The sequence below is a fragment of the Silene latifolia genome, chromosome 3 (assembly GCF_048544455.1).
Source record: "Silene latifolia isolate original U9 population chromosome 3, ASM4854445v1, whole genome shotgun sequence".
In the NCBI taxonomy this organism is placed as follows: domain Eukaryota; kingdom Viridiplantae; phylum Streptophyta; class Magnoliopsida; order Caryophyllales; family Caryophyllaceae; genus Silene; species Silene latifolia.
The window spans coordinates 112,525,155-112,538,809 of record NC_133528.1 but is presented as its reverse complement, the minus strand read 5'-3'; positions in this window follow the sequence as shown (position 1 = coordinate 112,538,809).

The window sequence follows — 13,655 nt, the reverse complement described above, 5'->3', positions numbered from 1 at the left end:
TTGACATACCCCTCCCTTACCTTGGAGTTTTTGAGTTCTTTGAAAGTCACCAAAGTTGAGACTAGGGAGAATCTCGAGTTTCGTCTAGCTAATGTTAGTAGATGAATTTCCTTTAGGGAATTGGGTGAAATTTTGGGTCTTAGTGATGAACCGAGTTATTTCAAGAATTATGGAAAGTATGACCCCGACCCTCTTTGGGAGGCAATTTCCGGAAGGAAATTTGAGGACTTTCATGCGAGTCGTGCTCTTTTAGTCCACCATCCGGGCATAAGAGTATGGCACAAGGTCATAGGAAACACCATTATTGCAAGGAAAGATACCAACCATTTCACCAAACTTGATTTTATTCTTCTTGAATCGGCTTTGAACATTGGAAGAGTACACACCAAGCCTTTCAACTCTTTAAGGCTTTTGGTAGATAGATGGCTCAACATTGATTGTGGGAAGAAAGGGACTACCGTTATTGTGAATGGCGGCTTAGTCACTATCCTAACTTCAACAAAGATAACAAATATGAAGCAAAGGAGGGTGGGCATCTTGTTGATATGCATACTATGATAAACAAGTACAAGTGGGTTGCCCATAACCCTCTTGACACCAAGTATGGATGGCTCACTAGTGAAGCTAAATCGTTTACTTTGCCTTCAAAGATTTGTCGTCTAAGTGTCCACCGGACCAATTATCTACTTCCCCTTTCTAAAGAGGCCGAGTATATTATCCGACAACAAAAGGGTGAACTTGAAATGCCCTTCTCTTCCATTGTCATACCACCTTACCCTTTCAAGTACCAAGAGTTCAAGCCCGATGGGGTTGAAGCAAGAAATTATTATTTGACTCTTCTCATGTAAGCAATGCACAAGCAAGCCTTTGAGGATCGGAAAAATGCTTACTTGGCTCAATATCCACCCCTCCTACACTTAGCTAGGCAAGGACTACTTGATCCATCATGTCCTTTGCCTAGTTGGGCGGATAGAGAAGTCCTATTTCCGGGTGCATCTAGGGTCATTTCGGGTGACAATGAGGTTGTTGGTAATGAAGAAGTTGATGATAACATCGATGAGGAAGCAAGTGAAGAAGGAGAAGAGGATGGTGAGCAAGATGATGAGCAAGGTGAAGAAGAAAGTGAAGAAGCAAATGAAGAGGGAAGTGGCAATGAGACCACTTCTAATGAGGAAAGTGATGATAATGATGATATGATGGAAGATTAGCAAGCCTTGGAGGCTCCTACCCTCTCATGGTTTGTCTATTTCTCTCTTTGTTTTAATTATTTTTCTTGATCATTGTTGGAGTAGTCCTAGCACCATAGAGGACTCACACCTCGGTACCATTGAGGTGTTCTCATTTTATTGTTCCCGCTTTCAAAATCCAAAATGACAAATTAGTTTCATGCATTGCATAGTGTGTGCATGAACTACACCCATCCTTAAGACATTAGCAATGGTGTCTCACTCGGTTTGGGGAAGTTAATGCATACACAACGGGAGGTAATCTAAATTATCCTCTCCGTCATAACAAAAACCATGCATCATGTAGTGTAGATTAGTGTAGATTGCATTTAGTATAGAAATCATGCATCATCTTTGCATAATTTCCATCATTTTGGCCATTGAGGACAATGCCCATATTAGTGTGGGGATGGGAATTCTAACACTTAACTCTTATTCAAAAAATCCAAAAAATTGAAAAAATTTCGAAAATCATAAAAATTTGAAAATTGAAAACCCAAAAACATGTTTATTTCCTTTTGTATATATTGTGTTTGTTTTATCCTTGTTCACATTGATCGACTACGCCACATCCGAGACATGAGGATCATGAAGACCGCATGGTATGATCTTTCCAATCTCCTTTTTCCTCTTTATGTTAATGACTATGTGGCTTTATTTTGATTGATGCGGTATAACAATGTGAACTTAGGATTTGCATTTATTTTATATGTCATATTAGTTGGTAGAATCACTTGTATTAGGATGTTTATATTAGTTGCATCATAGCATGTAGTTGCATTTAGATAAAGTTTTGAAAAATGCCTAATTAGGAACTTTGACAAGAGCAACTAAGCCATTACAAATACTTGTTCAACTTGAGACTTTGCCTACTACAATGTTTGTAAAACACCCTAGATAGTGTCATACTAGTGTCTTTTGACCCATGACCCAAAGCCTAGTCAAGGGTTTGCATGTGAGTCACCTATCCAACCCCGTGATGCGATGTGGACTTGGTTAACTTGTCTAGGTGACCTTGATTGACCTTGTGGTAAGGCAACCCAAAAATATTTTCTATCAATAAGTTTGAAGTGCTCATTTCTAAAGTTTTGCCATGTGGAAGTAATTTAATGCCAAGGAAACCTCAAGTGTTATGAATTATTGAATGTTGAGAAATTTAAATTGTTTTGATGGAGGCGTACCACTTCGATGTGCTTTGGAGCAGGATCCATTGAATTGGGCCCCCACACGGTTGTGAATTCGGCCGCCCAGAGACAGAGTGACTATCACCCCGAAAAGCTATTGTCTAGAGGTTAACCGATTGCCTAATAAGCGATTGGTGAAAGCAAAGGACACTAGCCCGGAAGGGACAAACCCCATCTTAAATTTTTGAAATGTGAAAGTCAAATGAGGTCAATTTTTGAATACTAGTCATATCCACCCGTTGTGTATAAAGATTTGAGCATTTCATTCCCAAAAAGCCTTTTTGTCAAGCCACTTTGTCGAGCTTGGGACGATCCATGACCTTTACTTTTGTAGAGAATTCGAGACTTGTCATGTCATATGCTACTAGCATCATAGGGATCATCATTCCACCACCATCCGATCGCTCTTGACGAAAGCATTTGGAAATTGCGGACGAAATTAGTCTAGTTTAACACCATTTGGAGGTGATTTAGTGCCATCCTCTTAGCCTTAGTAATTTGTTGAACTAGTATTTGTGAAGGATTACATGCTCTTAAATTTGTTCCTCTTTAGTGCCTCCGCCACTTGATGAGGAAGTGGCTATTCCTTTTGTAGATGCATCCATTATGTGATTTTGTGTGCTTAATGTTTGGATGTGTCGCCATTTTGGCAAGACCCACCTTGCCTTGCAAGAAGGCATCCTACCTTATGGTTGTCTTGTTGTGAGTTGAAGGGGCGGAGTGAGACCCGCTAATTGTCTCATATCGGCTATATTATTAGGTTAGTTTAAATAATGGTCCTAGTCTTTGTCACCTCTTTACTCGGGACGAGCAAAGGTTCGGTTTGGGGATATTTGATGTGACCATAATTAGCGCATATTTAGCCCCCGAATTAGCCTTGTTCCCATGCTTTTTAGTGCATATTTGGGTCATTTATTATCTTTAGTTCTTTGTTTTGCATATTCTTTGAGATTTTGATCCCTTGGTAGGAAAGGAGTAAGAATCTTGCATTTTCATGGCAAAACGAGACTAAATTGATCGAATCCAATGACCAAGCATCAAGGAGAGACAAGATTAGAAGGCCTTTGTACATATGATAGTAGATGAGCAATGTTGAGAAAGGATCCTTGAGTCCCCAAGGAAATCCCCAAGGAATTTATGAAGACAAGGGAAGAAAAGAAGAAGAAATCTTGCTGGGGAACAATCCGTGCGGATTGTCTACAATCCGGCCGTCCTCACCATGCACAATCCGTGCGGTTTCACCAGAAGACGCTCGGGTTCAGCCACCACAATCCGCCCGGATTCCTCCAAAGCCGCTCGTGTTCCACCGCCAGAATCCGCCCGTCCCGACACTAATCCGCTCGGATTCCTCTACAGCGCGATTTCCTCTTCTCCAAGCTACAAAGAAAGAAGCCCTTCCTTCGAAAAATACCGGCTCCTCCCTGCTCAATCTAAAAAGTGTAATTACTAGTTTAGCCCTTAGTTAACCCTAATGCTTCCTCCTAATTTCCACTATAAATACCCCATTAGTCTAATTAGAAGAGCATGTTCTTCTTATCAATTCTTAGAATAGTTAATATCAATCAAATCTCTCTTTAGTTTTGGAATCAACAATTAATCAAGTTTTAATACAAGTTTTATTTCCTTAATCTCTCTTTTGTTCATCTTTATTTTGGGTAATTGAAGATTATTTGGGTTATTATTGGGAGATTGACAACCTCTCAATCAAGCATCAAGTACTTCTTTTATCTTTGCTTTATTATTGGAATCATTAGTAGGTATAATTCTCTTAATCCCTTTTTAATTATTGTTAATTACTTTCATTTATTCATCATGTTTCATTTTGTTGGTATGATTGACAACCTTGCTAGCATGATCAACATGATAACGAGTGAGTAGTCTCTTAGCTAGGGTTAATGGGTGATTAGGGGAAACCAACATGGGGAATGATTCATGCTTCAATTAATATGCTTTCATGTTTTATTTGCTTGCTTGTTTTGATCTCAACTCATGCACATGTTATGTTTGATGAAATGCGAGCCTATGAATCCTTGCATTTTTTACCCATCACCTATCTTTTCAATGAGACTTGTAAGACATAAACCAACTCGAGTCTCATTAGACCATGCATGTTGTTGAGTAGGGAAGATTAAGTCGACTTGTAGGTGTTGTACAATCTAATCGATTCGGCTCCGGGACCCAAACTTTCCTAGGATTGTAAGATATAACCCAACTCAATCCATCACAACAATAATTGCTTGCTTATAATTTGAGAACATGTTTGTATGATCAATTCCCATGATTCCCCTATGATCCCATGACACCCTAGTGCTTTTTATCAATTGTTTACAACCCTTTTAATTCATCTTGCTTGTTTATTTTCATTGCTATTTTAGTTAGTGATCTTCTACATCAACCCAAATTGTGACACCCCTAAGACACCACTAGTTTCAATAGAAATCTCATCTCAATTCCCGTCCCTTGGGATCCGACCTTTACTTGCCTCTTTACTAATTGTAGAGTTGTTTGTGAAGCTATAAATTGTGTTTTGATTCGGACGTGACCCAACGACCACATCTATTTATTTGTGAACACGAAACGGACCGATCACTTACGCTGCAATCAACCATACAAATGCATAACAAATACCACATTGTCACCTACAACAACAATCACATAATTCCAATCACTAGCTGCAAAACCCCATTTCCCCCAATTCATGATTAAAGGCAAACCCTAGAATTAATCATCAACAAACATGGGAATAAAGACTTACCGACGAAAGGATGAAAGATTGAATGCGATTGCTAAGATTGTCCACACATACAAAGAGGAGAGATTGGGAGTGATTAGAGCGTCGTACGTTTGATTAGGTTTTGTAAAATGATGTTTAGAAACTGATTATTAAAATTATATAACCTCTAATTACTCCCGAATCAAACCGCTGAAATATTACTCGCGGGCCGGATACTCGGTCGAGTATAGAGTATACTCGGCCGAGTATCCTCTACTCGGTCGAGTATTCATCATACTCGGCCGAGTGTTCCTTGTCAGTAGCCAAGCCGACTCCGCGACACACACTATTCGACCGAGTAGGCCATATTCGGTCGAGTACCAGCCTATAAAATCCATAGTATTACAGTCTTCCCCCATTAAAAAGAACTTCGTCCCCGAAGTTCCAACCCAACCTATAAAACATGAACACCTAACACTAACTCCACCAACCACGCTTACTAGTTAACATATCCTCTCGATATTGACTCCATAATATTATCGAATAACCACAATATACTGTTGCCAACCTTGTCTCACTTCCATAACACTCAGTAGCAACTCAAGACCAAGAGAATCCACAAAATAAGATCAACTATCAAAACGGAATGTTACATTCTACCATCCTTAAAACGAACTTCGTCCTCGAAGTTTACTCACACACATAAACATCCTCACACAATCCGTTACTCACACTCGTAAACATCATACTACTACGAGCACTGCCATTACCTGTAATAAAACCGACCATCACACAAATCCATCCTTATTCTACACCAACACTCAAACTTCCAATTGCCACCTGTATGACCATCAAACTCTCTTGTCGCATCCTACTCCTCTTAAGATAAATGTTACATCCTCATAACTCACTAATACTTGGTCCTTTGCTATACCTCCCATAATCCTCATTACTACCGCATGACAACGATAACCCACTATAACCTCAACACCTACAACCATTCCTATATCCAGGACTCTCTGTCTCTAACAGTTCTCGTGCCTCCAATTATTCTGTACTCCCATAACATATATCATAAAATCCTCAGTATAATCACCACTCCATCTCTTCCACATTACGGCAAAACAACATACTTCCATATACATATACACTCATCTCACGATCTTAGCTCACAATCCACAATTGTTACACATACTCACATTAACTTCTCAAGTTTATCTATTTTATTACCACAAAACTCACCCTTAACTTGACATGATGCTAAGTCCCAAAACTCCGTACTCGCTGTCCCAAGAAAAGGTGCTAAACCATCTGTAGTTTCAAGTTCAATACCACACATGTTCCACAATTTCTTTTCACAACTATGTCCACCAATGCCTCGTCTAACACAAGATCAAAAGTAATCCAACAACCTCTCACAACGTTGTCCCATTAACAGAATATTACTTTACCATGACAACAACAGAACCATATCCAACTCTCTTTTATATCATCCTCTATACAAACCAATAGGAACATACCCATACCGACACTGGTAAGAAATATCGGGAAACAACACAACGGTCTATATGCCCCGACCGACACAGACAAGAAATAGCAGTAAACAAACAACGATCTATGACAACACAAAAATACTCGTATCACAACACGAATTACCGTGCACAGTGCACAAAAACCACATCGATAGCCATCACAACTTTTACAATCTCATAACACTGACTCAGCACAACTTCCTTGACCACAAGACTTTCTTAAAACTGCTCTACCAGATCACGACGCAGCATATTAGACGGGATCACAAATACCAACCTTATGAATATCATCCATACCATGACTCTTGAGGCCAGAACCTCACACTATTACTTACAGATATCATACATACACATACAAGTATAACATATGACGCGGAGCACACATATAACAACTCATAACTACCACACCATACCATTACTCGTGAGGTCAAGACCTCACACAAAGATTTACACACCTCATGGACCCATAATCGAATATAACTAGCCAATCCTGATTACGTAAGTTACCACTTGATAATGAATACCTCTCATCCGGACTTAACTCAGGTGCCTTTCATAACATATTCTCTCATACACACAATTATCACCCCTCCGTCAAATGTAGCCATAACATCAGTACTTAACATCCAGCGAACACCTCATATATCCACATCTTATACTCCCTCACAACCAAACATACTAATCACCTCCACAAAATCAACCTCATTAGAACAACTAACTTTCCTAAAGTAACATCATCCTCAACAACTAACGACAATACTATGACCGCTCTAGTGACAACAATACGACAATACGACACCACCATCCTTCATGTGACCGCTCTCTCACTATCACTTCTTTATACAACAGTCTATTTCCTCTTTTGGTTGTCATCCCATATAACGAGCATCCGATCCATCAACAAAATTTTCCTCAACATTATTCCCAATTCTATCCTTTATCGTATCATAACCTAACTCTCCACCAAAATCTCAGATCGCGCAAACACTCTACAAGCTTCTTATTCCCTTAATACCTCGAAACTCACGGCTAACACGTCGTCCTGTTCTCCTATATAACCATTAACTCACACCCTTCAATGAGGCTGTCGTAAATTTCCATAATTTCCTACTTACTTCCATCCCTCTTTCCCCCTTTTTACTCAATAATACCAATTAATAATTCATCTCCTTTCTCTTTCTACCTAACTCTTTAGTAATTTGTTGATTTTCCCATACCTCCACAACTTTAATTCCATTAATTCATATCAATATCTTATCATTCTTTCTTATCATTTATCCTCTCTCATCTTGCTTCTCACTCACCCTTGTCACCATCAAGTCTACACACTAATGGTTACTCTTCCATTAGTCGTATCTCCCTTTCGTATCTCTAGGAAACCAAAAAGTTACCTCATACCGTTAATTTCCCAAGGAATAACATACTAGGCTCACCTCTTGATATTCCAAATTTTCAAATCAACCACTATCTACTCATCGCGGCGTAACTCGATCTCACTATACACCATTCGTTTCCATCTCTCTATAGCGACCTTTTATCACATATATCACATATATCCTTAAGCAACTCAATCCTAACCGTCTCCCTCCATAAATCCTTACACATACCACTATGTCACTATTCATATCCCTCATCTCAATCTTTTATTGTCACGTTTCTTTACACTTACATCACCCTTGCCCCTATACACTTAATTTTATATTACTCAACACACTATTATGTTACTCATCATATCTCACAAAACATGCTCTTTACCTCAATTAGCCCATCAATGTACTCTTTTCTTATTCCACTATCCCTCACAACCACATATAACTCATGTCCTTTATATCCAACACCTATCCCTCATAAGCCGGCATTCTCCCTATCATAGCATTTGGTAACTTACGTATCAAGACCGTCACATATATAAAAGAACGCTTTAAGACCCAAAATATACGTGTGCACATACCCCATGACTCAAAACAAATGTAAGAACATAGCCACCGACTCAAAACAAAGGTAAGAACATAGCCACCGACTCAAAATAGCCGTCCATTGAGGTACTCGGTCGAGTACATAGCATACTAGGTCGAGTACATGATACTCGGTTGAGTAACTATATTACTCGGCCGAGTTTTCGACTCCAGAAGCGAACGCAATTGTCACATAGGATTACTCGGTCGAGTATTGGGAATACTCGGCCGAGTAGCCCTTACTCGGTCGCGTATTACTTTACTCGGTCGAGTACCAACACAGTTCTCAGCACCGTCCAGTTTTCGTAAAACAGTCATATGTCACTCGTTACTTGGTCATTCTGGGCGTGTGACCTATCGTTGGAATCGTAAGAAGACAAGCTATCACCTCAACTTGAAATCACAGAAATATAATTTCTAGAACTCGACTTATTACAGTTTTAAGACAACCCTTTCGTAATTGGTTTTCATACAAATCAAATTTTCTAAACCAAAACAATTTTGAACATGCATAAGGCAACAACAACCACTCAATATTTCAATAAACCAGTACATAATTGAACTCTTATCATACCCACATGAAAATTAAACACGACATTCGTATCCTACACATGCTTTTCTATCAAAATATACACGTGCACAACTACCCTTTTTAAAAGCCACGTATTAAACATATAACATGCTCAACATACTTCAAGCTCAAGATCTATCATATACAATTTCACAATTCACCTTTCATATACTACCATGTTCCAACACTGTCACCATTTCATCCAACCACTTCACAATGCTCAAGTTACAAGTATCACACACACACGACTCAAACATACAACATTGACCAAGACTCCCCCATGTGACCGGTTAAAGCTCGTAAGGGCCTTAGTGCGACTTCGGGACGTCTCCCAAGTCTTTGCGGTAGCTCCAAACAACTCTCCCCGGGTTCATTTTATTTAGACTCCCTAAGTTCATTGGATTGATTAGTTTTAGGTGCCAGAATCTTCGGCTCTGATACCACTTTGTAACACCCCCTCATACCAAGGTACCTTACCAAGGACTACCCTAGCATGAAAGACTGTTACCATCTCGGTTTCCCGAGGTTAGTATATCAAAGTTACCAATTCCAAACAACCTTTATTAAAGTATGAAGAGTTAGTGATTACATGTTTCCAAAACCAAACCAAAGTATAACTGTGAAAGGTCTAACAACTACAAAGAATGCAAGCTAAGTCTCTTGACGGCGGAAGCTAGACTCGAGTGATGACTTCCCATGACTGTCTCATAGCTAAACATCTGCATTACCTGTCACAATCTGCTCACCATTCCCGAATGGATCACCGCAGGTTTTACAAACAACAACGGGGTCAGTACCGTTCAATCAAGATAAGACAAACAAATAATGTAACCGGTTGATCATCCTCTATAGTAACTGACTACACACCGAAGTGTGTAGCCTTGCCGGCCGATTACCCATCGCAACAAGTAATCCACTCCGCCGGTGAGGGACCGCAGCCCATCCCCACCAAGTCCAGCTCATCAACGAGCGACTATCAATCCCTGTCCCTTAATGTGCACATCCCCTCCTGTGACGGGTTCCACGGAGGGCAAACTAGGGTGTCAAGCCACTCCCGCAAGTGACTCCACCACAATCACACAACACCACAGCATCACAGCTGTCACAACACCACAACCGTCACAACACAACCACATCACCACCGTCATCACAACACTCATACTCCGATGATCAGCAGATAACAACAATTACAACACAAGCACAGTCTTAAATCAATTAACAGTAACTGAGTAAGGAAACCCCACCTTTTCGCAATTCGCTTACGCTACAATCAACCATACAAATGCATAACAAATACCACATCGTCACCTAAAACAACAATCACATAATTCCAATCACTAGCTGCAAAACCCCATTTCCCCCAATTCATGATTAAAGGCAAACCCCAGAATTAATCATCAACAAACATGGGAATAAAGACTTACCGACGAAAGGATGAAGGATTGAATGCGATTGCTAAGATTGTCCACACATACAAAGAGGAGAGATTGGGAGTGATTAGAGCGTCGTACGTTTGATTAGGTTTTGTAAAATGATGTTTAGAAACTGATTATCAAAATTATATATCCTCTAATTACTCCCGAATCAAACCGCTGAAATATTACTCGCGGGCCGGATACTCGGTCGAGTATAGAGTATACTCGGCCGAGTATCCTCTACTCGGTCGAGTATTCATCATACTCGGCCGAGTGTTCCTCGGCAGTAGTCAAGCCGACTCCACGACACACACTATTCGACCGAGTAGGCCATACTTGGTCGAGTACCAGCCTTTAAAATCCGTAGTATTACATTCTGAGCCCGAGGTAGGTGAGGGGAGTGGGGGACCTAGGGTCCCAGCGGTACCCGAGTACTCTTCCGTTATCTTTGCGGACTTTACGCAAAGAGATACTTTTGTTGCTTTGCAGAGACGTCGTACGCGACCCACCTGTTGTATCGACGCCACTCTTTTGACTAACTTGGGGATTGAGACTGATGCTAGGCATATCTTCGAGACCTTGGGCATGGCTGGGTTGTACCGACTCCGGAAATACTCTTATGCTTTTCTAACCCTTGAGTTCATGAGTTCTTTCAAGTATGATGCGGTGGAATAGACCGTTGAGTTCCGCCTTATGAACACCAGTTTCTTCCTTACCATGGATATGTTTGCCACTCACCTCGGCTTGGCTAGACCTGCGAAGGGAGCTCTTAGGAACATCCCAACTGAGTGTGGGGCTAGTAGCCTTATGCCTTGCTTTACCGGCAAACCCGCCCCCACCTCTAGCAACATGTTGATTAATGATGTTCAACATGTCACCTTGAAGATTTTTCTCCGCGCTTTGACCTGTCTGCTTTATGAGAGGAAAGATGTGAGTAAGCTTAACTCACACGAGGTGATGTTGCTTGTGGCCTACCTTAACCCCACCCGATCCCAGAGAGTCACCTTTAGTGCCCCGGACATAGTGTGTGCCAGCTTGGCCTTGATGGCCTCTTCTGATGCTCGTTTTCTGAGCTGTGGAGCAATTGCCACTCGGTTGGCGGAGAGGCTTACCTCTTTTGTAGCCTCCTCGGCCTATACACCCTTGACTCCAGCGGTCCCTACCTTGGACCGTGAGTACTTTCTTGACCTCAAGTGGTTGAGGACTTTGGAGGATGGTGGGTTGGCATGAAGGGTTTAGGGGATGAGTTGGATGCGGATACCTGCTCCCGAGCACCTTCCCGAGACCGAGCCTTTACCAGCGGCAGTAGTGGCTGCCGACTATGATGATGAGGAGGAGGGGGTTCCTGATAGGCAGCTATACCTCATTGACCCAGATATCGTGGAGGTGATGCCTGAGCCGACGAAGGGGGATCGTGTGAGGCCTGAGGATGCCCAGCCCAAAGTGGGGAGAGGACCACGACGAGTGAGGGAGAGGGTGGCTGAGACCCAGCCGGAGCAGCCTGTGCCTCCACAGTACCAGTACCCCGGTTACCCTCCCTTCTATAGCCCTGAGATGAGAGTGAGCGAGCTCACAGAGAGGGTGTCTACTACCTTGACACTTCGGAATCTCCATGAGATGGCGTATGTGCAGGGCATCGGGACTGAGGCAGCTCAGCCCGTGTGGTGGAGGGGCGTTGGGGACGACAGCGGAGTCTTCCACTCTTTTGGCGTGGAGAGGTCTACTTGGGGAGAGCCCCAATCATATCCCTACGGTTGCTTGGCCCCATGGCATATGGGAGCAGATACGGGTGTTGGTGGCGTCGCAGGTCATGGTGCAGCTGGAGCGGGCACGTCAGGTGGTGATGGTGGTGACGAGGTGATGGATGATCAGGATGTGGAGTGATGACACTCCTTTTCTTTCTTTTATATATCGTTTCATGGATTTGTAGTTGTTAGTACTTATTTGGTTGACACTTTACTAGACTTTGGTTTGTACTTTGGCCCTAAGGCCGTATTTTGAGTACTTTTAGACTGTTTATGCAGGATTTTGGGGTCGGGAGAGCATCCCGACTCGTGTTTATATGATTGTTTGGTCTTAACATGGCGTTTTAGGGGGAATATGGACCTGTGGCTACTCGATCGAGTGCCCCTCACTCGATCGAGTAACTGCAGGGGTAATGTTGGGGGAGTATTTTGATCTCAGCCTACTCAATCGAGTAACTGATAAACTCGATCGAGTAAGCCCAGCTCGATCGAGCGCCTTACCAACTCGATCGAGTAGCACTGTTACAGCTACTTTTCGTTTTAAAAATTTGGTTGAATCATCATATCTTTAAATGTTGTTTTATTATTTCTCGTTGTGGGTGTCTTATATCATTGTTTAGCCTCAACGGTGGTTATACTTTTGCGTGTGGTCGTACGATTTATACAATTTTCAACGCTATGTATATAAATTAAGATGATAAACCATATTGTTTCGAGTTACGTGAGATTCAATGGATGTATATATATATATATATATATATATATATATATATATATATATATATATATATATATATATATATATATATATATATATCATGTGAGTCATGTTTACGTAATGTCAAGAAAGTGTCGTGGCTGTCGTAAGTCGAACATACATGTTGGTGAATTTGTACAACTCTCGGTGGTATTTATATAATTTTGTATTCTATATCAAGCCGTCTTAGAAAGGTAGTTTACAATGATTGTAATTTTGTTGCATAATTGGAGTAATCATATAATAAAGTAATCGATGACATGGTTCCTAATTGGTAATGGTATATCTTGTGGTGTGGTACACGTTTTCAGTGGTTTTACGTTTATACAAGTCAAGTTGTGTAATGTCAAAAAGTATATGGTGTCATCATGAGTCAAAGTTTGCTTTGCAGTTCATACGTAATGTCAATATGGTATAATATGTAATCGGTTTGAGGGACAGGAAAGTTGTTTGAAGGTGAACTTCGGGGACGAAGTTCCTTTTAAGAGGGGAAGAGTAATGTCGCAAAGGAAAAATGGCGTAATTATAACAATTTTACAGTATTTTTTTGTGATATT